The 24,265-nt window shown below is 47.4% G+C and overlaps 1 pseudogene; it reads left to right on the forward strand.

Annotated features, from left to right (window-relative positions):
• LOC121321691 overlaps positions 1-11,395 on the forward strand; it is a 28,829-nt pseudogene extending 17,434 nt beyond the window's left edge.
• The last annotated feature ends 12,870 nt before the right edge of the window (positions 11,396-24,265 follow it).

The following is a 24,265-nucleotide window of genomic DNA, read 5'->3' on the forward strand; positions in this document are numbered from 1 at the left end:
GTGTGTGTGTGTGTGTGGCAGGGCGGGGTTAATGATTCCTGGTGTGTGTGTGTGTGTGTGGCAGGGCGGGGTGTGATTCCTGGTGTGTGTGTGTGTGTGGCAGGGCGGGGTTAATGATTCCTGGTGTGTGTGTGTGTGTGTGTGGCAGGGCGGGGTTAATGATTCCTGGTGTGTGTGTGTGTGTGTGTGTGGCAGGGCGGGGTTAATGATTCCTGGTGTGTGTGTGTGTGTGGCAGGGCGGGGTTAATGATTCCTGGTGTGTGTGTGTGTGTGTGTGTGTGTGTGTGTGGCAGGGTGGGGTTAATGATTCCTGTGTGTGTGTGTGTGGCAGGGCGGGTGTGTGTGTGTGTGTGTGTGTGTGTGGCAGGGCGGGGTTAATGATTCCTGGTGTGTGTGTGTGTGTGTGTGGCAGGGCGGGGTTAATGATTCCTGGTGTGTGTGTGTGTGTGTGTGTGTGTGTGTGTGGCAGGGCGGGGTTAATGATTCTGGTGTGTGTGTGTGTGTGTGTGTGCAGGGCGGGGGGTTAATGATTCCTGGTGTGTGTGTGTGTGTGTGGCAGGGCGGGGGTTAATGATTCCTGTGTGTGTGTGTGTGTGTGTGTGTGTGTGGCAGGGCGGGGTTAATGATTCCTGGTGTGTGTGTGTGTGTGTGTGTGTGTGTGGCAGGGCGGGGTTAATGATTCCTGTGTGTGTGTGTGTGTGTGTGTGTGTGGCAGGGCGGTGTGTGTGTGTGTGTGTGTGTGTGTGTGTGGCAGGGCGGGGTTAATGATTCCTGGTGTGTGTGTGTGTGTGTGTGTGTGTGGCAGGGCGGGGTTAATGATTCCTGGTGTGTGTGTGTGTGTGTGGGGCGGGGTTAATGATGTGTGTGTGTGTGTGTGTGTGGCAGGGCGGGGTTAATGATTCCTGGTGTGTGTGTGTGTGTGTGTGGTGGGCGGGGTTAATGTTCCTGTGTGTGTGTGTGTGTGGGGCGGGTGTTAATGATTCCTGTGTGTGTGTGTGTGTGTGTGGCAGGGCGGCCTGGTGTGGTGTGTTGGTGTGTGACAGGCGGGGGTTAATTATTCTTTCCTGGTGTGTGATTACTGTGTGGTGTGGCATGGGCGGGGTTAACATTCGTTCCTGGTTACTAAGGTGTGTGTGTGTGGCAGGGCTCCCGTTAAATTCCTGTGGTGTGTGTGTGTGTGTGTGGCAGGGCGGGGTTAATGATTCCTGGTGTGTGTGTGTGTGTGGCAGGGCGGGGTTAATGATTCCTGGTGTGTGTGTGTGTGTGTGGCTGTGGTGTGTGTGGCAGGGCCGGGTTAATGATTACTAAGGGGTGTGTGTGTGTGTGTGTGGCAGGGCGGGGTTAATGATTCCTGGTGTGTGTGTGTGTGTGTGTGTGTGTGTGTGTGTGTGGCAGGGCGGGGTTAATGTCCTGTGTGTGTGTGTGTGGCAGGGCGGGGTTAATGATTCCTTGTGTGTGTGTGTGTGTGTGCAGGGCGGGGTTAATGATTCCTGGTGTGTGTGTGTGTGTGTGTGGCAGGGCGGGGTTAATGATTCCTGTGTGTGTGTGTGTGTGTGGCAGGGCGGGGTTAATGATTCCTGTGTGTGTGTGTGTGTGGCAGGGCGGGGTTAATGATTCCTGTGTGTGTGTGTGTGTGTGCAGGGCGGGGGCGGGGTTAATTACTAAGACCACAGTGTGTGTGTGTGTGTGGCAGTGTGTAATGTTTATGTCCTGGTGTGTGTGTGTGTGTGTGTGTGTGTGTGTGGCAGGGGTTGTGGTGTGTGTGTGTGTGTGTGTGTGTGTGGCAGGGCGGGGTTAATGATTCCTGGTGTGTGTGTGTGTGGCAGGGCGGGGTTAATGATTCCTGGTGTGTGTGTGTGTGTGTGTGTGGCAGGGCGGGGTTAATGATTCCTGGTGTGTGTGTGTGTGGCAGGGCGGGGTTAATGATTCCTGGTGCTCTCTGCCTTGCTGTTTATTCTCTTTAAAGAAGGTCAGAGGCTACTTGCTCAATTGAAGACTATGTCCTTGCTGGACTGATATGCAATAAACCTTGGTTTAGAAAGAGCACAAACATCAAAAGTGTGTGTAAAGTTCAACCATGGACTAGATAAATCAGTAAACAAGCCCCTTTAAAAGATTTTTGAACTGGTAGTGCAGCATTTGAATATGAGTGCACAAGCACTGTGGATCCTGGACTTACAGCAGAAAGGAGCAAGGAGCTTGATCTCCTCTGATCTGCCTTAGCCTGGTCCCTCCAGCAATATGAAACAAGGTCACCCCAATATGAAAACAGATGATCTGCCATCTAAAGAAATACACCCCCCTCGACCCCAACTATTAGAGCATAAGAAAATAAGAGAGTTTACAAATGAGAGGAGGCCATTTGGCCCATCTTGCTTGTTTGGTTGCTAGTAGCTTATTGATCCCAGAATCTCATCAAGCATCTTCTTGAAGGATCCCAGGGTGTCAGCTTCAACAACATTACTGGGGAGTTGTCAGCCAGACAGAGGTCTCTGAGGGCAGTTCAGAGCTGGCTCCCTGTCACCCAGACAGGGGTCTCTGAGAGCAGTTCTGAGCTGGCTCCCTGTTTGTGCTGCAGGGGGACTGGGGCGGGATGTGGACCCTGCAGAAGAAGTGGACGTCCTTCCTTAAAGCGCGCCTGGTCTGCTCCATCCCTGACTACGACTTCCACTTCAACATCCTGCGCAGTGTCTTTGTGCAAGAGGCCGGTGCTGGGGGCTGGCAGGACAGCCTCTTCTACGGGGTCTTTGGCTCGCAGTGGTGAGTGATGGGAATCTGTAGAGCTACCCTGCCTTCTAGCAGGAGAGGAATGTCTCTGACACTGTATACCGGGTTAAGCTTAGGAGGTAAAGTGCTCTTTGATGCAGAGTGGTGTAATTAACAGTGTGGACGGTTCAGGGTGATCTTTGTAATCCCTTTGCTCTTCACTTTTTACGTAGAGATGGAATATTCATATATAAAAAATATATTCATCTGGATGAGGTGGCTTGTTTGCAAGAAGAGTTCATTAAATAATGGGATTAGCTCTTGGAGCCAAATAGTCTTATCTTGGCTTTCAGACTGAAAAGGAATAGATTCATATGAGGGGAGGCAGGGCTGTTAGCAGTTTGGAAGCTGAGCCCCATGGTTCATGATGAGGGGAGGCAGGGCTGTTAGCAGTTTGGATGCTGAGCCCCGTGGTTCATGACGAGGAGGAGGCAGGGCTGTTAGCAGTTTGGAAGCTGAGCCCCGTGGCTCATGATGAGGGGAGGCAGGGCTGTTAGCAGTTTGGAAGCTGAGCCCCGTGGTTCATGATGAGGGGAGGCAGGGCTGTTAGCAGTTTGGAAGCTGAGCCCCGTGGTTCATGATGAGGGGAGGCAGGGCTGTTAGCAGTTTGGAAGCTGAGCCCCGTGGTTCATGGTGAGGGGAGGCAGGGCTGTTAGCAGTTTGGATGCTGAGCCCCGTGGTTCATGGTGAGGGGAGGCAGGGCTGTTAGCAGTTTGGAAGCTGAGCCCCGTGGTTCATGATGAGGGGAGGCAGGGCTGTTAGCAGTTTGGATGCTGAGCCCCGTGGTTCATGGTGAGGGGAGGCAGGGCTGTTAGCAGTTTGGATGATGAGCCCCGTGGTTCATGGTGAGGGGAGGCAGGGCTGTTAGCAGTTTGGATGCTGAGCCCCGTGGTTCATGGTGAGGGGAGGCAGGGCTGTTAGCAGTTTGGATGATGAGCCCCGTGGTTCATGGTGAGGGGAGGCAGGGCTGTTAGCAGTTTGGATGCTGAGCCCCGTGGTTCATGGTGAGGGGAGGCAGGGCTGTTAGCAGTTTGGAAGCTGAGCCCCGTGGTTCATGATGAGGGGAGGCAGGGCTGTTAGCAGTTTGGAAGCTGAGCCCCGTGGTTCATGACGAGGAGGAGGCAGGGCTGTTAGCAGTTTGGAAGCTGAGCCCCGTGGTTCATGATGAGGGGAGGCAGGGCTGTTAGCAGTTTGGATGCTGAGCCCCGTGGTTCATGGTGAGGGGAGGCAGGGCTGTTAGCAGTTTGTATGATGAGCCCCGTGGTTCATGGTGAGGGGAGGCAGGGCTGTTAGCAGTTTGGATGCTGAGCCCCGTGGTTCATGGTGAGGGGAGGCAGGGCTGTTAGCAGTTTGGAAGCTGAGCCCCGTGGTTCATGGTGAGGGGAGGCAGGGCTGTTAGCAGTTTGGATGCTGAGCCCTGTGGTTCATGATGAGGGGAGGCAGGGCTGTTAGCAGTTTGGAAGCTGAGCCCCGTGGTTCATGATGAGGGGAGGCAGGGCTGTTAGCAGTTTGGATGCTGAGCCCCGTGGTTCATGGTGAGGGGAGGCAGGGCTGTTAGCAGTTTGGAAGCTGAGCCCCGTGGTTCATGACGAGGAGGAGGCAGGGCTGTTAGCAGTTTGGAAGCTGAGCCCCGTGGTTCATGATGAGGGGAGGCAGGGCTGTTAGCAGTTTGGAAGCTGAGCCCCGTGGTTCATGATGAGGGGAGGCAGGGCTGTTAGCAGTTTGGATGCTGAGCCCCGTGGTTCATGACGAGGGGAGGCAGGGCTGTTAGCAGTTTGGAAGCTGAGCCCCGTGGTTCATGATGAGGGGAGGCAGGGCTGTTAGCAGTTTGGATGCTGAGCCCCGTGGTTCATGGTGAGGGGAGGCAGGGCTGTTAGCATGAGCCCCGTGGTTCATGACGAGGGGAGGCAGGGCTGTTAGCAGTTTGGAAGCTGAGCCCCGTGGTTCATGGTGAGGGGAGGCAGGGCTAGCAGTTAGCTGAGCCCCGTGGTTGGTTCATGGTGAGGGGAGGCAGGGCTGTTAGCAGTTTGGATGATGAGCCCCGTGGTTCATGATGAGGGGAGGCAGGGCTGTTAGCAGTTTGGATGCTGAGCCCCGTGGTTCATGGTGAGGGGAGGCAGGGGGGAGGCAGGGCTGTTAGCAGTTTGGATGCTGAGCCCCGTGGTTCATGGTGAGGGGAGGCAGGGCTGTTAGCAGTTTAGAAGCTGAACCCTGTGGTTCATGATGAGAAGGACGCAGGGCTGTTAGCAGTTTGGAAGCTGAGCCCCGTGGTTCATGATGAGGGGAGGCAGGGCTGTTAGCAGTTTGGAAGCTGAGCCCCGTGGTTCATGATGAGGGGAGGCAGGGCTGTTAGCAGTTTGGATGCTGAGCCCCGTGGTTCATGGTGAGGGGAGGCAGGGCTGTTAGCAGTTTGGATGCTGAGCCCCGTGGTTCATGGTGAGGGGAGGCAGGGCTGTTAGCAGTTTGGAAGCTGAGCCCCGTGGTTCATGATGAGAAGGAGGCAGGGCTGTTAGCAGTTTAGAAAAAAAATATCAAAGGTCAGTGCAATAACGCCCCACTGCCCTCCAGATTAGAGGAAGCTTTAAGATGTATTTTTTATGATGTTGTTTGTTTAATGATTTTTAATGATCTTTGATCCAAGTCATTGGCACTTGCTTTAATTATTTTAAAGGTCTGTTGGTTGTAGTACCATGATAACGTGTCAAATCTATTATTACAATTATATAGTTGTAATACACCAGAATATTGATTTAAATGGCAATAAATACAATGACTGTGAAAGGGGCTTGTGGCTTATCCGCTGAAGGGACTCTGCTGCTCAGGGTTTATTATTCAGGGTTCTGAGTGATCGTTGGTGAAATACATGCTGTACCAAGCTCGTTAGATCTTGTATTAGGAATTTTTGTGAAATGCATGCTGTACCAAGCTGGATAGATCTTGTATTAGGAATATTGGTGAAATGCGTGCAGTACAAATGATATAGTGTAGGTATTGGTATGCCGCGGAACTGCTTTGCCCCATCTTTGCTCAGCAAAGTGCCATGTGTTTAACATCTTTCTTCCTTGTTAAGTGAAGCTCATTAATCACCTCGAACCCGAAAAAGCCCCGAGCCCATTGTGATGCTGACTTACAATGATCATACAGTACCGTACTGCCGACGATTAGGAGAATCTGCTGACAATAGTCTGAGAGGCGGAGCATATGTCACTGATGGCCAGGTCCCAGGAGGCTACCGAGTAAATGAGAATCATAACACAGTAATAGGGAGTTGTGTCCTAGTGTTAAAGATGGCAGTGGGCAACTTGGCCCTTTTTTAATTGATATCATATCTTTATACTACTGATCCTGTTTGTGTGAAAAGGCACTGCAGCTACTGGGCACTCTGTATTCTAGCAAGATTCGTGCTTTTAAACCATGTTCTTTCTATTGTTTTATACAGTGGCGAGTCAGCCGTACAGTTTCTCCACTGCTGTAGGCTGGCTTTGAAGTGCCCAGATAGCTTGGTGGTTTGGTCACATGCTTGCTGCATCACAGCTTTGCTTACTGAAAGGGAAGTGGTTGTGTCTGCTGATGGCTTTAGGGCAGTATCTGTGGGTTCCGTCACTTAGAAAGGAGGAGTCTTTTTAAACATGTTTTTTTGGCTTGCTTATAATTAGTGTTTCATGGTTGGATTATTTACCATTATTAACCGACTGCATTAATCACATTCGTTAATCGCAAAACCACATTCCGTTTGACATCATAAATCTTATAAACCCTTAGGCTGTGATTTCAGGCTATTTCCATCTCACTGTACCCTTTTTAAATGTGCTGTGCTGCAACGTCAGTCCTGTAAGATCTTCGAGATGGGATGATCCATTGGTGCTATTGTTAGGCTCTACAGTGAGGGTTTGTATCACTATGCTCTGTGTAACGTCACTGTCTCTTAATACAGGAAGAATGTGAAAGCCTCTGCTATCTGCAAGTTTTCTATTAAAGACATCCAGGAGGCATTTAATGGTGCTTACATGGAGAAGCAGGAGTCCTCTCCCGAGTGGAGCCGATACAGCGGAGTGGTGCCGGAGCCCAGGCCTGGCTCGGTGAGGCTGCAGCTGCTTTACATCGCTCTGTGCTCACTGCTGACCTGCCAATGGGTTACAATGTTAAACAAGACCCTTCTGCAGTAGTTCAGTACATCTTCATTAATGTTGATCGCTGCAAAGAAAACAAAAGCATACATATAGGTCCATGTGTTAAAGTGCACTGCTGTGTGTGTCTGTGCGGAAGATACCTCCTCTCTTCTTCACTGCTAATATTATTAAAAATACCAATAATCAGAATGCACGTGGTGACCCTGCTGTTCTCCTGTGCTGGCTGTCTCTCTGTGTGCTGTTCTCCTGTGCTGTCTGTCTCTCTGTGTGCTGGCTGTCTCTCTGTGTGCTGTTCTCCTGTGCTGTCTCTCTCTGTGTGCTAGCTGTCTCTCTGTGTGCTGTTCTCCTGTGCTGGCTGTCTCTGTGTGCTAGCTGTCTCTCTGTGTGCTGTTCTCCTGTGCTGGCTGTCTCTGTGTGCTGGCTGTCTCTCTGTGTGCTGTTCTCCTGTGCTGGCTGTCTCTGTTTGCTGTCTCTCTGTGTGCTGGCTGTCTCTCTGTTTCACTGCTACAGTTCCTCTGACCCAATCCTCCCGCTCCCCCCACAGTGCATCACGGACGCATTCAGAGCAAAGAGCTTCAACATGTCCCGGGACCTCCCCGACAACGTGCTCGAGTTCGTCAGGAGGCACCCACTCATGTTCCAGCAAGTCAGGCCCCAGGAGGAGCGTCCCCTGCTGTTCAAGAGGGGCGTGGACTACACCAGGATAGCAGTGGACAGAGTCACAGCCTTGGACGGACAGACATACGATGTGCTGTTCATAGGAACTGGTATGAGACCCTAGAACTACCTCTATAACCCCACTAGTAACACGTACTGTAGTAACAACAAGATTATTTGTTTTCAGACTGTCCTTTCATGTTGTTTGCAAACGAACAGTATTATTAATAGGATGTCCTTTCTAAAAGTTTACTGCTGTGTGCTGTGGTAAAAGCATGGGAAAGTGTAGTAAACCACAGTAACAGCATGGTGAAGCACAGGCAAGCAGGGGAACTGTAGAAGATTATAGCCATGATCAAGTATTTATGAAATAGCTACATACAACTATTAGTTTTATATTGTTTTTTGTTTGTTTAAAAACGTCAGTGCTTGTTATAATTAGAGATTATATATTCCAGCTAAAGCATGGCAGATGTGTGCACCTTTTAATCATGTTAATGAATACACTGTGTAATAGCAGTAAGTGCATCACTGTGGGTAATTCCAGTGTGGTTTGAGCACAGTAATGGTGTTGTTCCCACACAGCCCTGTGATACTGCAGCTGCCTTCTCAGCCCTTGCACTGTAGCGCTTTTTAAATTCTCCATTTGTGTTTCTTCCTCTCTCATATTCTCATGTGGGGATCTCTCTCTCCCTCCATCTCACATTCTCTCATGGGTATCTCATCCTCTCTCCCTCTAATTCTCCCTCTCTCTTTCACTCTTTCTCTCCCTCTCTCACATTCTCTCATGGGTATCTCATCCTCTCTCTCTCTCTCTCTCTCTCTCTCCTTCTCCCTCCTCTAGATAGAAAAAAAAGGAGAGAGGAGGGAGAGTGTAAGAGCATACCCAATATAAGGGATAGGGTAAGGAGAGAGAGAATGACTCTACTGCCGACCGACGTGTGTTTCGTGAACTTTAGTCAAGGTTCTAGGTGTAGTAACTTCTCAACGTCGACAAACTCCTTGGTGTCGGGTAACTGTGGACCAGTAGAGGGTCGTCGTCCATGAAAATGTGTTCATCTCCATTAGCAGCAGGGGACACCAGGATAGGAGGGGGGGGGGGGGAGGGGGGGGGGGGGGGGGGGGGGGGGGGGGTGGCATTGCAATTACATAATTATTCCAGAATTCATGATTCTTCACTTCAAACCTCATTACCCCACAGGGTGAATTAAGAAAGGTAAACCAATTAACCAACTTTTTAAAATTGTTATCCTAGTTTAATTCTTAAGCACAGCATGTTTTGTAGAAAGCTATTTAGATTAGATTGAGATTATAAATGTGTTGTAACCCCACCTCTTTTTAAAATGAGATGCTAGCACTCCACAGAGATTGTAAATGTGTTGTAACCCCTCCTCTTTTTAAAATGAGATGCTAGCATTCCACGGAGATTATAAATGTGTGTTGTAACCCCTCCTCTTTTTAAAATGAGATGCTAGCGTTCCACGGAGATTATAAATGTGTTGTAACCCCTCCTCTTTTTAAAATGAGATGCTAGCGTTCCACGGAGATTATAAATGTGTGTTTCTCTGCCCCTCAGAGGAGTGTGTTCGTGGGCTCACAGAGTGGGGTGCTCCAGCTCCCCTTGTCTGCCTGTCACAGGTACACCTCCTGCTTCGACTGCATCTTCACCAGGGACCCCTACTGCAGCTGGGATGGGACGGGCTGCTCTGAGACCACACTGCATACAGACCGGTGAGGGAGAGGCATTTATATATTCATCCGTGTGAGTGAAAGCAAGGATACCTGAACGTGTGGGAGGGGTGGGGGGTGGATGGGATGGGGGAGGGAGAGACAGCAGGGTATTGTTTTGTTGTTCAGTGTCAGGAGCTCCTGTTATGATTCTTGGTGTTTCCACAGCTCCAATCTGACGCAGGACATCCACAATGGAAACTCTGGATGTCTGAACACCTCTGGTGAAGGTATACTCATAATGATTTCTTCATACAATGCTGTTTAAATCATAAATCATCGTTATGTATAACACAGATTGTATCAATTTGAACAGATGTAGATTTATAAAAAAAAAAAAAAATCAACATGCAAGGTGTTCACAAAATGTACGTTTGTTCTTTAAAGTGAATGTTGTGCTTTGCTGTCCCCCCCGACAGTCCCCCTGCTCCCCCGGAAGCGGACGGTCCTGATGGGGGGGGACGTGCTGCTCCAGTGTGAGCTCAGCTCCAACCTGGCTGTCCCGGCATGGACACTGAATGGCAGCGAGCTGGCGGGCTACGGGCAGGGCGACTACCGCGTCGGCACGGATGGCCTGCTCATTGTGGAGTCGCGGCCGGAGCAGAGCGGCAACTACAGCTGCTACTCCGTGGAGAATGGAGTCCGGGTCTGGGTAAGGACCTACGCTGTGAGTGTCCGTACTGAGCTCCTCCCCCAGCCCTGGAAACCACCAACTCCAGCCACCCCACCTGCACCCACCAGCCAGCCCTCACTTCCCTCCGAGCTGCCCCCCCTGGCCCCGGAGCCCCCTCGGTCCGAGTACCAGACCTTCAGGAGCATGGAGGGCCTGTACATCACCCTGATCACGGTGCTGGCCGGGGTGTGCTTTGTGCTGACAGTGGTCTTGCTCTACCTGGCTTTCTGTGTGCAGAATCGCCGGGGCAGGTACTCCCTTCAGGGGTCAGGGAGGATCAAGAGAGGGGACGGCTCCCTCCTGGAGCTGCAGACCATCTCCAGCAACTGCGCAGGCAAGCCGGAGGGGGAGCGCCCCGAGGGGCTCCTCCAGATCGTACCAGGAGAGGCCCAGGTGTCTCCCAACAAGGACCCCCCACCCCCTCCTCCACCCCCTCCTCCTCTGCCTTCCTCCGAGTTCACCAACGGGATCTCAGCCACCCTCCCCAGCGTGCTGCGCAAGATGAACGGGAACAGCTACGTGCTGCTGCGGCAGAGCGAGTCAGAGAGCACCTCGCCGCTCTACCATTCCTTTACGGAGGAGCTCAACAAGATTCTGGAGAAGAGGAAGCAGACGCCACTTGGGGAGAAGCCGGACGAGAGCTCGGTGTAACTACCCCCCCCCCCCCCCCCCCCCCCCCCTCAGTCGCCTCCTGTGGTGAGCCAGATGTATTGCAATTAAATCAGCTCCTGCTTCCTGCCTTTTGAAGTGCCTGAGCCATTTCTTTTTGTTTTCCAGACATTCGAATTGAATACAATTGCAGTGACTGGCCAACACACCTTTAGGTTACAGGATGGCCTTAACATTGAGGCATGAAGTATTATTGAGGCACAGGAAAACTAACGTCACCCTATTTATAGAGACCCAGTAAAATCTACCTCTGCCCAATTCACCAGATTGTCCTCAGCCCTTGTTCCACTGGTTTACTGAGGCTCATGGTGAAGAGGTTATATAAAGAGGACTCAGCAAAGATGCACACTGGATATGCACTTGACTCTATTGACTTGAGAAGCTGTGCTTTCGTCTCAAGTCTTGTGGAGCAGGGTCTGCCTACCTTTCAGGAAGCTGGGAGGAATGTTATCGACTATTAAAAAACAAAGTTTCCACTTGTTTCCGGAGGCCAGGCCATCCTGATGTGTTCTAAACTAACTGTGACAGCACTCCAATGGAGCCAACACACCACATGTGTAAATGCATACAATCAGTTAGTTTGCATAGGAATCGTTCTATGCCTTTTTTTCCGGGGGGGGGGGGGCAGGTGTTTGAACAGTATTTGGGAAACACTGAGCTGCTGTCTTGTTGTAATGTAAATATTTTCTTACCTATTGCAGAGTTTGTGTAAATGACTGTTACCAGTAATGATCATATTAGTAATACAGCTGATAAGACGCAACGGGAAGACGAACGGTAACATCAGGAATGCACTTTATAAAATCCCGTGCCTTCATTTAACCATCCCAAGCTTTTCACTTCATGCGCACGGGACTGAGAGGAGCTGGTTGTGAAAGATGTGGACCATATTGAAATCATGAGCCTGCTGTGTGCCACCTGACTGCAGAGCCACAAGGAATTCCTGTATTGCAAAACAAATGGGGATGAGAACTATGGAAGGAATTGCTAAATCTATGTGTGTCTTTAACACGAGGGGACCAGTGTTAAACATGTGGGATGTGCTTGTTGTGTTTTGGCCAGAGGATGTAGCAATGCCCAGTGGAAACGCAGCATCACTTTTACAGTGGGAGTCCTGTTTCCCAGATCAGCTGAGATACAACACCTGCTATAAATCAAACCCTAGCAATTGTCTGCTCAAAAGTGTGGTGAATTATTTGACGATCCAGCAAAGTATGTTGGTGTCTGAACTGGGAAACAAATCAAAAATCCCCTGCTTCCCAATTCACCAGAACAAATAATCTGGGACAGTCTCACAGGTTTGTTACCCCTTTCAGTATTACTACCTTCTCTGCATCCACACCTACATTAGAAAGAGCAACCCTGCCCTGCACCACTGAACCCTGCTTACAAAGAGCAGTGTCTGAAGACCAATACAGAAGCTGATCCTGGTGTTGAGGGGCAGATCCGTAAGGGTCCTGAAGACAAGTCCTGGAATGGGCTTGCACCATGAACACCAAGGCTTGTGGGTTAGTAGGTTGCTGTACATGTTTGTATTTTCCCATTCCCATTCTTCCAGTAGCTAGCTGTGTGCTTGCCTTCGGGTAGCTGTAGAGGTGTCTGTGTGGTGGATTGTGTTTCTATGCATTTCAAAGAGTTTACTCCATTCTTTAATTCGCTCCTATTTTTTTTAAAAGAGGAAAAACACCTGTTTGTTTTAGAAAACTAGAACCAAACAACTAAGTAATATAATTTTCAAGTTCTCTTCAGCACTTTTTGTCTTTTAAAACAATAGCAGTTAATTAAAGAAGGGAGGAAATGCTTTGCAAATATGGCCCTTAATGTCTTTCAGTAATAAATCTACTGTCCAAGTCTTTACTCTTGAATGGGCTAGCAAGACACTGTTTAGCTGTGTTTACTGGCTGCCCAGATATTACTCTCACACACACACACACACACACACACACACACACACACACAAATATATATGATGCAACATGAGCTACTCTATCTGTTGCTACCTAAGCAAGGACCACGCCTATGTATAAAATAACAGTGTGATATTATTCCATTTCTGGGTGTTAGATCAATGCAGTTTCTGCAGTTAGATCAATGAGTGCACCCCAGCACACCTGCAGTTAGTTCAGTGAATGCACCCCAGCACTCCTGCAGTTAGTTCAGCGAATGCACCCCAGCACTCCTGCAGTTAGTTCAACGAATGCACCCCAGCACTCCTGCAGTTAGATCAATGAATGCACCCCAGCACTCCTGCAGTTAGATCAATGAATGCACTCCTGCAGTTAGATCAATGAATGCACCCCAGCACTCCTGCAGTTAAATCGATGAATGCACCCCAGCACACCTGCAGTTAGTTCAGTGAATGCACCCCAGCACTCCTGCAGTTAGTTCAGTGAATGCACCCCAGCACTCCTGCAGTTAGATCAATGAATGCACCCCAGCACTCCTGCAGTTAGATCAATGAATGCACCCCAGCACTCCTGCAGTTAGTTCAATGAATGCACCCCAGCACTCCTGCAGTTAGATCAATGAATGCACCCCAGCACTCCTGCAGTTAGATCAATGAATGCACTCCTGCAGTTAGGTCAATTAATGCACCCCAGCACTCCTGCAGTTAAATCAATGAATGCACCCCAGCACTCCTGCAGTTAGATCAATGAATGCACCCCAGCACTCCTGCAGTTAGATCAATGAATGCACCCCAGCACTCCTGCAGTTAGATCAATGAATGCACCCCAGCACACCTGCAGTTAGATCAATGAATGCACCCCAGCACTCCTGCAGTTAGATCAATGAATGCACCCCAGCACTCCTGCAGTTAGATCAATGAATGCACTCCTGCAGTTAGATCAATGAATGCACCCCAGCACTCCTGCAGTTAGATCAATGAATGCACTCCTGCAGTTAGATCAATGAATGCACCCCAGCACTCCTGCAGTTATTGTTAGACTCCATTTCCACTCCTTATGAGGGGGTGATGTCTCTCTTGTCATGCAGTAACTGAGCCTCCTTGTTTAAATAACTCCAATCAATACAGAATGTGTTTGTGCTGTGAGTCAGTCAGCTTTGTTCCAAGTTACTATATAAGTACCCTGCGGTGACAGTAAATGCAGCTCTGTGACTCATTTTCTAAGATAATGTTTAAAGTTGGATCAGATTTACTCATAGATATTTTTTGTGTGTCGACATTTCTTTTTAACCCCCCAGTGTTGTTTTCTTGTAAAGTCCCTGATGAATGCCCTTTTTAAACTTCCTGTGCATTACTGTGAACCCTGAAGGGTTCAAGCTAATTGAAAAGGAGTTTCTGTACAACTGAAAGCAACTGAGGCCTGTCCATACACGCAGCTTCTATCTTCACATCTGTGGTCTTAGAACCCCCCCACCTTTCCCACCCCCATGGGAAACATGCAGCTAGGCTGGCCTGCTAATTAATGGGACCTTGTCTTTTAAATGCACTTGACCTTGTTTCTGCTGAATGAAATGGGTGGGAGAGATTCCTGGCAGCACTGGCGATGGACTTTGCATTTGATAAGTGCTGATGTCACCCCACCATTTAAGCAGGATGTAACAGATGGATAAAATTCTCTATATATCATTGAGGGCCTTTTTAAACTTTCTGTGCATTATTGAAATTAATCTATACAAATAATACAGTTACTACTGTAAAATTGTTAATATCACAATCCAAAGCAAGAAACACAAATCATTGCAATACAACCCCTGTCCTTTTAAAATATACACTGTGAAGTACCTCCTGTACTGTAAACAGTACGAGAATAGTTAGCACATTTCAGTGACAACATGGCTATTATGAGAAACAGTTCCTTTTGAAATGTGAAGCAAAGAAAAGAGAATTCTATCAAATAGTTGATGTTTTTTTTTTGTGTGTGTGTTTGTTCAAGAGGAAACTTTGAAATCCATTCAATTCATTTGTCTTTGATCTGCAGGGCTTTCTATCAATCTCAGCAGTGCACACACTGGTATGGCTGGACAGCTCGACACTGGCAAGGCTGGACATTTCGACACTGGCATGGCTGGGCAGTGGAGGAGTGCTAATGAACAGTTTATACACTGGCATGGCTGGGCAGTGGAGGAGTGCTAATGAACAGTTTATACACTGGCATGGCTGGGCAGTGGGAGTGCTAATGAACAGTTTATACACTGGCATGGCTGGGCAGTGGAGGAGTGCTAATGAACAGTTTATACACTGGCATGGCTGGGCAGTGGAGGAGTGCTAATGAACAGTTTATACACTGGCATGGCTGGGCAGTGGAGGAGTGCTAATGAACAGTTTATACACTGGCATGGCTGGGCAGTGGAGGAGTGCTAATGAACAGTTTATACACTGGCATGGCTGGGCAGTGGAGGAGTGCTAATGAACAGTTTATACACTGGCATGGCTGGGCAGTGGAGGAGTGCTAATGAACAGTTTATACACTGGCATGGCTGGGCAGTGGAGGAGTGCTAATGAACAGTTTATACACTGGCATGGCTGGGCAGTGGAGGAGTGCTAATGAACAGTTTATACACTGGCATGGCTGGGCAGTGGAGGAGTGCTAATGAACAGTTTATACACTGGCATGGCTGGGCAGTGGAGGAGTGCTAATGAACAGTTTATACACTGGCATGGCTGGGCAGTGGAGGAGTGCTAATGAACAGTTTATACACTGGCATGGCTGGGCAGTGGGAGTGCTAATGAACAGTTTATACACTGGCATGGCTGGGCAGTGGAGGAGTGCTAATGAACAGTTTATACACTGGCATGGCTGGGCAGTGGGAGTGCTAATGAACAGTTTATACACTGGCATGGCTGGGCAGTGGAGGAGTGCTAATGAACAGTTTATACACTGGCATGGCTGGGCAGTGGAGGAGTGCTAATGAACAGTTTATACACTGGCATGGCTGGGCAGTGGAGGAGTGCTAATGAACAGTTTATACACTGGCATGGCTGGGCAGTGGAGGAGTGCTAATGAACAGTTTATACACTGGCATGGCTGGGCAGTGGAGGAGTGCTAATGAACAGTTTATACACTGGCATGGCTGGGCAGTGGAGGAGTGCTAATGAACAGTTTATACACTGGCATGGCTGGGCAGTGGAGGAGTGCTAATGAACAGTTTATACACTGGCATGGCTGGGCAGTGGGGAGTGCTAATGAACAGTTTATACACTGGCATGGCTGGGCAGTGGAGGAGTGCTAATGAACAGTTTATACACTGGCATGGCTGGGCAGTGGAGGAGTGCTAATGAACAGTTTATACACTGGCATGGCTGGGCAGTGGAGGAGTGCTAATGAACAGTTTATACACTGGCATGGCTGGGCAGTGGAGGAGTGCTAATGAACAGTTTATACACTGGCATGGCTGGGCAGTGGAGGAGTGCTAATGAACAGTTTATACACTGGCATGGCTGGGCAGTGGGGAGTGCTAATGAACAGTTTATACACTGGCATGGCTGGGCAGTGGAGGAGTGCTAATGAACAGTTTATACACTGGCATGGCTGGGCAGTGGAGGAGTGCTAATGAACAGTTTATACACTGGCATGGCTGGGCAGTGGAGGAGTGCTAATGAACAGTTTATACACTGGCATGGCTGGGCAGTGGAGGAGTGCTAATGAACAGTTTATACACTGGCATGGCTGGGCAGTGGGGAGTGCTAATGAACAGTTTATACACTGGCATGGCTGGGCAGTGGAGGAGTGCTAATGAACAGTTTATACACTGGCATGGCTGGGCAGTGGAGGAGTGCTAATGAACAGTTTATACACTGGCATGGCTGGGCAGTGGAGGAGTGCTAATGAACAGTTTATACACTGGCATGGCTGGGCAGTGGAGGAGTGCTAATGAACAGTTTATACACTGGCATGGCTGGGCAGTGGAGGAGTGCTAATGAACAGTTTATACACTGGCATGGCTGGGCAGTGGAGGAGTGCTAATGAACAGTTTATACACTGGCATGGCTGGGCAGTGGAGGAGTGCTAATGAACAGTTTATACACTGGCATGGCTGGGCAGTGGAGGAGTGCTAATGAACAGTTTATACACTGGCATGGCTGGGCAGTGGAGGAGTGCTAATGAACAGTTTATACACTGGCATGGCTGGGCAGTGGAGGAGTGCTAATGAACAGTTTATACACTGGCATGGCTGGGCAGTGGAGGAGTGCTAATGAACAGTTTATACACTGGCATGGCTGGGCAGTGGAGGAGTGCTAATGAACAGTTTATACACTGGCATGGCTGGGCAGTGGAGGAGTGCTAATGAACAGTTTATACACTGGCATGGCTGGGCAGTGGAGGAGTGCTAATGAACAGTTTATACACTGGCATGGCTGGGCAGTGGAGGAGTGCTAATGAACAGTTTATACACTGGCATGGCTGGGCAGTGGAGGAGTGCTAATGAACAGTTTATACACTGGCATGGCTGGGCAGTGGAGGAGTGCTAATGAACAGTTTATACACTGGCATGGCTGGGCAGTGGAGGAGTGCTAATGAACAGTTTATACACTGGCATGGCTGGGCAGTGGAGGAGTGCTAATGAACAGTTTATACACTGGCATGGCTGGGCAGTGGAGGAGTGCTAATGAACAGTTTATACACTGGCATGGCTGGGCAGTGGAGGAGTGCTAATGAACAGTTTATACACTGGCATGGCTGGGCAGTGGAGGAGTGCTAATGAACAGTTTATACACTGGCATGGCTGGGCAGTGGGAGTGCTAATGAACAGTTTATACACTGGCATGGCTGGGCAGTGGAGGAGTGCTAATGAACAGTTTATACACTGGCATGGCTGGGCAGTGGAGGAGTGCTAATGAACAGTTTATACACTGGCATGGCTGGGCAGTGGAGGAGTGCTAATGAACAGTTTATACACTGGCATGGCTGGGCAGTGGAGGAGTGCTAATGAACAGTTTATACACTGGCATGGCTGGGCAGTGGGAGTGCTAATGAACAGTTTATACACTGGCATGGCTGGGCAGTGGAGGAGTGCTAATGAACAGTTTATACACTGGCATGGCTGGGCAGTGGAGGAGTGCTAATGAACAGTTTATACACTGGCATGGCTGGGCAGTGGGAGTGCTAATGAACAGTTTATACACTGGCATGGCTGGGCAGTGGGAGTGCTAATGAACAGTTTATACACTGGCATGGCTGGGCAGTGGAGGAGTGCTAATGAACAGTTTATACACTGGCATGGCTGGGCAGTGGAGGAGTGCTAATGAACAGTTTATACACTGGCATGGCTGGGCAGTGGAGGAGTGCTAATGAACAGTTTATACACTGGCATGGCTGGGCAGTGGAGGAGTGCTAATGAATGAAGGGGGGGGGGATCATAAGCATTATAAACAAAACTGAAAATATCAAAATACACGTTCTCTTTTTTCCACAGGCACATTTCCGAGGAAGCATTATCTAATTGTGTCCTGATGCAACTGCAACAGGGTACTGGGAGACAGTCAACATGGTTTTAGGAAAGGGAGATCGTGCCTAACTAACTTGCTTGATTTTTTTGAGGATGCAACATCGATAATGGATAATTGCAAAGCATATGACATGGTTTATTTAGATTTCCAGAAAGCTTTTGACAAAGTCCCGCACAAAAGATTAATTCTCAAACTGAACAGTTGGGATTCAAGGAAACACTGTACATGGATTAGGGAGTGGTTAACATGTAGAAAACAGAAAGTACTGATTAGAGGAAAAACCTCAGAATGGAGTGTGGTAACCAGTGGTGTACCACAGGGATCAGTATTAGGTCCTCTGCTATTCCTAATCTACATTAATGATTTAGATTCTGGTATAGTAAGCAAACTTGTTAAATTTGCAGAGACACAAAAGTAGGAGGAGTGGCAAACACTGTTGCAGCAGCAAAGGTCATTCAAAATGATCTAGACAAGATTCAGAACTGGGCAGACACATGGCAAATGACATTTAATAGAGAAAAGTGTAAGGTACTGCACGCAGGAAATAAAAATGTACATTATAAATATCATATGGGAGATATTGAAATTGGAGAAGGAATCTATGAAAAAGACCTAGGAGTTTTTGTTGACTCAGAAATGTCTTCATCTAGGCAATGTGGGGAAGCTATAAAAAAGGCTAACAAGATGCTCGGATACATTGTGAAAAGTGTTGAATTTAAATCAAGGGAAGTAATGTTAAAACTGTACAATGCACTAGTAAGACCTCATCTTGAATATTGTGTGCAGTTCTGGTCACCTCGCTATAAAAAAGATATTGCTGCTCTAGAAAGAGTGCAAAGAAGAGCGACCAGAATTATTCCGGGCTTAAAAGGCATGTCATATGCAGACAGGCTAAAATAATTTAATCTGTTCAGTCTTGAACAAAGAAGACTACGTGGCGACCTAATTCAAGCATTCAAAATTCTAAAAGGTATTGACAGTGTCGACGCAAGGGACTTTTTCAGCCTGAAAAAAGAAACAAGGACCAGGGGTCACAAATGGAGTTTAGAAAAAGGGGCATTCAGAACAGAAAATAGGAGACACTTTTTTACACAGAGAATTGTGAGGGTCTGGAATCAACTCCCCAGTAATGTTGTTGAAGCTGACACCCTGGGATCCTTCAAGAAGCTGCTTGATGAGATTTTGGGATCAATAAGCTACTAACAACCAAACGAGCAAGATGGGCCGAATGGCCTCCTCTCGATTTGTAAACTTTCTTATGTTCTTATGTTCTTATGTTCTTAATTATATGCCAAAAGTAACAGGGCCCCATTAGCATTGACCAGTATAGAATATAATGTAGTGCTCATTGTTTTGCACTGTTTCGTGCAGTGGAATATTTTCTACTTGTGTTGCACCACTTTGAAAGCGCTGCTCCAACCTAGGTCACCAAGGCACCTGAACTGAGAAAAGAATATACAAGAATGAGCTCCATACTAAATGGATGCACCGTGATTCAGATTGCAATGAAAGGGTCATACTGGAAATACAAATTAGATTATTCCCAGTTCCAATTCCTTCGAAGATAACCCACTAGTACCAAATTAAGAATTGGAACTGGAATGTATATTTTAGAGACGTTCATAATTGTACTTTTCTTCATTTGAAGCAAATTTCATTGACTAAGCGTGACTTCAATTGAAATCGTTTGTGTGGGAAGCTCCATTTCACAGACTCTTGCTGATTGCAATGTTGATCAATGATGTGTTGGAATTGATTAAAAGAGAATGGGAATTGATTTTAAAAGAGAATTGGGAATTGAAAAACCAGAATGTATTACTGACTATGTATTACTGTATCTGTTAGTGTTTCTAAACTGCAAGAAAGGTTGAAGCTATTCTCCACAATAGTGATCTGTCCACAGCTTTCATATAGTGTGACAGTAGGGTAGTGGGATTGAGTATTGACAGCTTTCATGTTAAAGTGCCTGGTCGTGCCTGTCTCATGTCAACGCACACACAGTCAGCAGTCTCCAATGGGATCTTGTTTTTCTAATGTGAAGCATACTGCTTGCCTGCAGGGTGAGGGACCATTCTAGGCTAATCTTGAAAAAATAACAAATGTAATTATTTTATTTTAAATACCCTGTCTTGGTATAATATAAAAATGCACTTTATATAAATGTGTGTGTGTGTGTATGTATTTATGTATATGTATGTGTGTGTGTGTGTATATACCAGTATATATATATATATATATATATATATATATATATATATATATATATATATATATATATATATATATATATATACTGACCATTGAGATTGAGGATGTCACTGAGCAATGATGCTTTGTTTAGAAATGAGATGTTGTGGTTGAATTTGGAAGTGCAATACAATAAGCTCTCAAGAAACCATTTTAAAGAGGCTCACTTTTTGATTTGGAATTGAACGGAACGGTGTTTTGTCTGTCAGTTTCACTGCAGTGAGTAAATCAATGGAGAGATGATATTGGTGTGTAACACGGAGGGCTGGTTTTACACAGCAGGGAAATTGCCCAGCTCACACATCTACTCTCGGGTGGGTAATTTGCCATCAGTTATAAATAAAGGGCAGGACATTATATTCTCAGATTTCAGTATTTCATGTTTTCCAGCCAGAAGACATTGTGCACCTGCTTTAGCTGCCTCCAGAGAAGGGAATCCGCCAGCTTTTTCAAGAGACTGACTGACAGCAGCGTCATCTCCTTACATGTTAAAGATCTGAAGGTGTAGGATCTGAATAGCACCTTCCTTTCAACTGATAACCCACTAGTACCAAATTAAAAGCAGGTGGAAATTGACAAGCGTTTGAGCACGCTCACTCTGGAAAGAGTCGAGCGTTTGAGCACGCTCACGCTGGGAAGAGGCGAGTGTTTGAGCACGCTCACACTGGGAATAACAGTATCAGGATCCACCTCCGTTTACATCAGTAAAACAGACATGATGTTTGCTAACGTGTGGGGACCCACCTGAACAAAACATGACAGCAAATGCATGAATTCAGGTGACAACATGAAAAGCCTGTTCTAAGCTAAAATGATTGGCATATGTTTCTAAGCTGCTGATTTAAGGAGCAATTTGTGGATGTGCTGAAGCGACAGCCTGACCAGTGCATTCACAGTGATAGACTGACCAGTGCATTCACAGTGATAGACTGACCAGTGCATTCAGAGAGACGCCTGACCACTGACCACCAGTGCATTTGACGCCTGACCACTGTCACAGTGATAGACTGACCAGTGCATTCAGAGAGACGCCTGACCACTGCATTCACAGTGATAGACTGACCAGTGCATTCAGAGAGACGCCTGACCACTGCATTCACAGTGATAGACTGACCAGTGCATTCAGAGTGACGCCTGACCAGTGCAGTGATAGACTGACCAGTGCATTCAGTGATAGACTGACCAGTGCACAGAGCCTGACCAGTGCATTCACAGTGATAGACTGACCACTGCATTCAGAGAGACGCCTGACCAGTGCATTCACAGTGATAGACTGACCAGTGCATTCAGAGGGACGCCTGACCAGTGCATTCACAGTGATAGACTGACCAGTGCATTCACAGAGACGCCTGACCAGTGCATTCACAGTGATAGACTGACCACTGCATTCAGAGGGATGCCTGACCAGTGCATTCACAGTGATAGACTGACCAGTGCGTTCACAGTGATAGACTGACCAGTGCGTTCGCAGCGATAGTCTGACCAGTGCGTTCGCAGCGATAGACTGACCAGTGCGTTCGCAGCGATAGACTGACCAGTGCGTTCGCAGCGATAGACTGACCAGTGCGTTCTGACCAGTGCGTTCGCAGCGATAGACTGACCAGTGCGTTCGCAGCGATAGACTGACCAGTGCGTTCGCAGCGATAGTCTGACCAGTGCGTTCGCAGCGATAGACTGACCAGTGCGTTCGCAGCGATAGACTGACCAGTGCGTTCAGTGACGGCTCCTGGTGGTCTGTATAGCTCTTTGCCACAATGTGGCTTTAAAAAAGCAATTGCTTCTGAACCTGTGGCTTTTTAAAGGAGAAACGTTTTTTGAATTTTTCATATAGTTTTTTTTCTTTACAATCTGCACAAAATGAACAGTACAATAATCTTGGTAAGCTGTTTCTTTTCAGTGCATGCTCCGCCCACTGTTTGCATTTTGCTGTTTCAGAATGCTGCATTATACATACATTGTAAAATACTGCATAGATGTGTTTTAAGACATCCTGCACCCTATCGGTGTTGCAGCGGTTTCATGAAGGCTGCTTCAGATCTTGGTGTTAGTAGCCTAGTCTGGTGTGAGATATGCTCTCTGGTGAGGACAAGCATTCTGGTGCTGAGCAATGCAGTGCACTGTGGAACAATGGCAGGTGTGGACGTGCACGGTACTGGCTCTGAGCTGGTCCTGCCATTGGATCCACATCTCTGCAGGATAGAGTAATGGAATATGCTGAAAAGATAGGAATGTTATGACTGTTTTGATAGTAGCCATGAGAAAGGATGAATTGCGTGGTACTGTATCCATGCTGGTGCCTGACACGGCTCTCTTAGCTGTGCTCAGCAGCCACCATGCTGTTCTGAGACTGGGCTAGTGCTTTCAAAATGAACAGAAGAAGAGCACATAAAATAATGATGAGGTAAAAGAAAAAACAGCCACCTATTCTGTGAATTAATCAGTGGATGTCTTAAACGTCCCATCTAAAAAAAGAGGCAGTCTCTATTCTGGAAGTGGAAAAAAATAGAATAAATAATTAAAATAAAACATAGAAAATGGCTAATTTCGACTGTTACTGCTCTATCAGTCCTTGTGTGTCTGAGTTCTACAGGAACGGCAGCGTGGTTTCTCCTTGTTTCCTTGGCAACAAGAGGGCATTGGCAGCTATGTTTCTCCAGCCACAAAAGTGATCTCTTATCTCCCTTCAGTGGAAGCCAGTCTGGCAGCGTTTCCCCAATCAGTGTGAAGCATACCCAGGCTGCCCTATGTCTCTGTGGTGAGGAATGGGAGAAAATAGCCTCATAATCCAGAACCAGATTTATTTCTGTGATTCCTCTCCTTCGTTGTGTGCCAGGAGTACGAAGGGATGGATATTGTAGCCCTATGAAACAGGCTGCTGTTCTGCTTCATTGTAGGTTATCATGGCGCGGTGCATAAAGCACATCTATCAGAGTGTCAGGCATCAGTCAATATTTATATACTGGGGCGATTTCTGCTAATATTTTATAAAGCACATTTGTTAACAAGGTACACGTTTCTATGTGGAAGAAGAGTGCCAAACTTTTTAAATGTAAGAAAGTTGCTTTAAAAAAGAACATGTGTAACGTTTTCGAGAGATGCATTATTTTGTAAGATAAACTTTAAAAATACAGTCCATGTCTTTTGTGTTTTGTTTTACTGCATACAGTCATTTTCACATAAACCAAGATATCTATTGGAAAGTTGACATTCAAGGAATATAGATATTAACCCAAACTCATATAGGAGTGGACTCCCCAATGCGATGTGCAATAGGATCACATGTAGAAGTATATAAAGTTAATAAACTGCACATTATACTCATCATGATTTTTTTTACTCCTCCCCAAAGCGAATTCCCAAGTAGATGCAAGCCAAATTCTGTACATTGGGTTCCAATAATCTGCTCGTCCAATCAGAGCATCCTATCTGAATACAATGTCCTGAAACGCACATCATCTCCTGTGACACTGCTGCAATGGGTAACTGATCTCTTGCAAAACCACAGTGATCTTCAGCTCCTAGCATCTAGGTTTCATCTGGAGACCCTGGCTGGAATGAAACCCAGGACCCCAGAGGGGAGAGCAGCAGCTAGTGCTAACCCATTGCCAGCAGAGGGGTCTTTACACGAAGGGGATCTGCACAGCTGAGCTGCAGGCGCTGCTTTCATCTCCCGCTGCATCTTTAAGAGGGAATCTGTTAAGCAAAAGTGCACTTTTTAAATATATTCTCATAGTAGTTGTGTTTGAAATGAAAGTGCTTGCTATGCAAGAGTGCGAGGCAGGCAGCAGCCTCCCACTGCACACAAGGGAGTGTGGATTGCGTGGGAGAGCAACGTCTTCTCTCGTTTTCTTAGTTACATGGAATACAGAATCTAGATAGTTCTTCAGTTTGGAAGATATTCTGTTGTGAAAGTAGAATTGAAGTTTTCGCGTATCTGTGAATGTGAATGCACTGAGGGGTAAGGATTCAGAGGGTGCAGTG

The sequence above is a fragment of the Polyodon spathula genome, chromosome 10, assembly GCF_017654505.1.
Source record: "Polyodon spathula isolate WHYD16114869_AA chromosome 10, ASM1765450v1, whole genome shotgun sequence".
NCBI lineage: Eukaryota > Metazoa > Chordata > Actinopteri > Acipenseriformes > Polyodontidae > Polyodon > Polyodon spathula.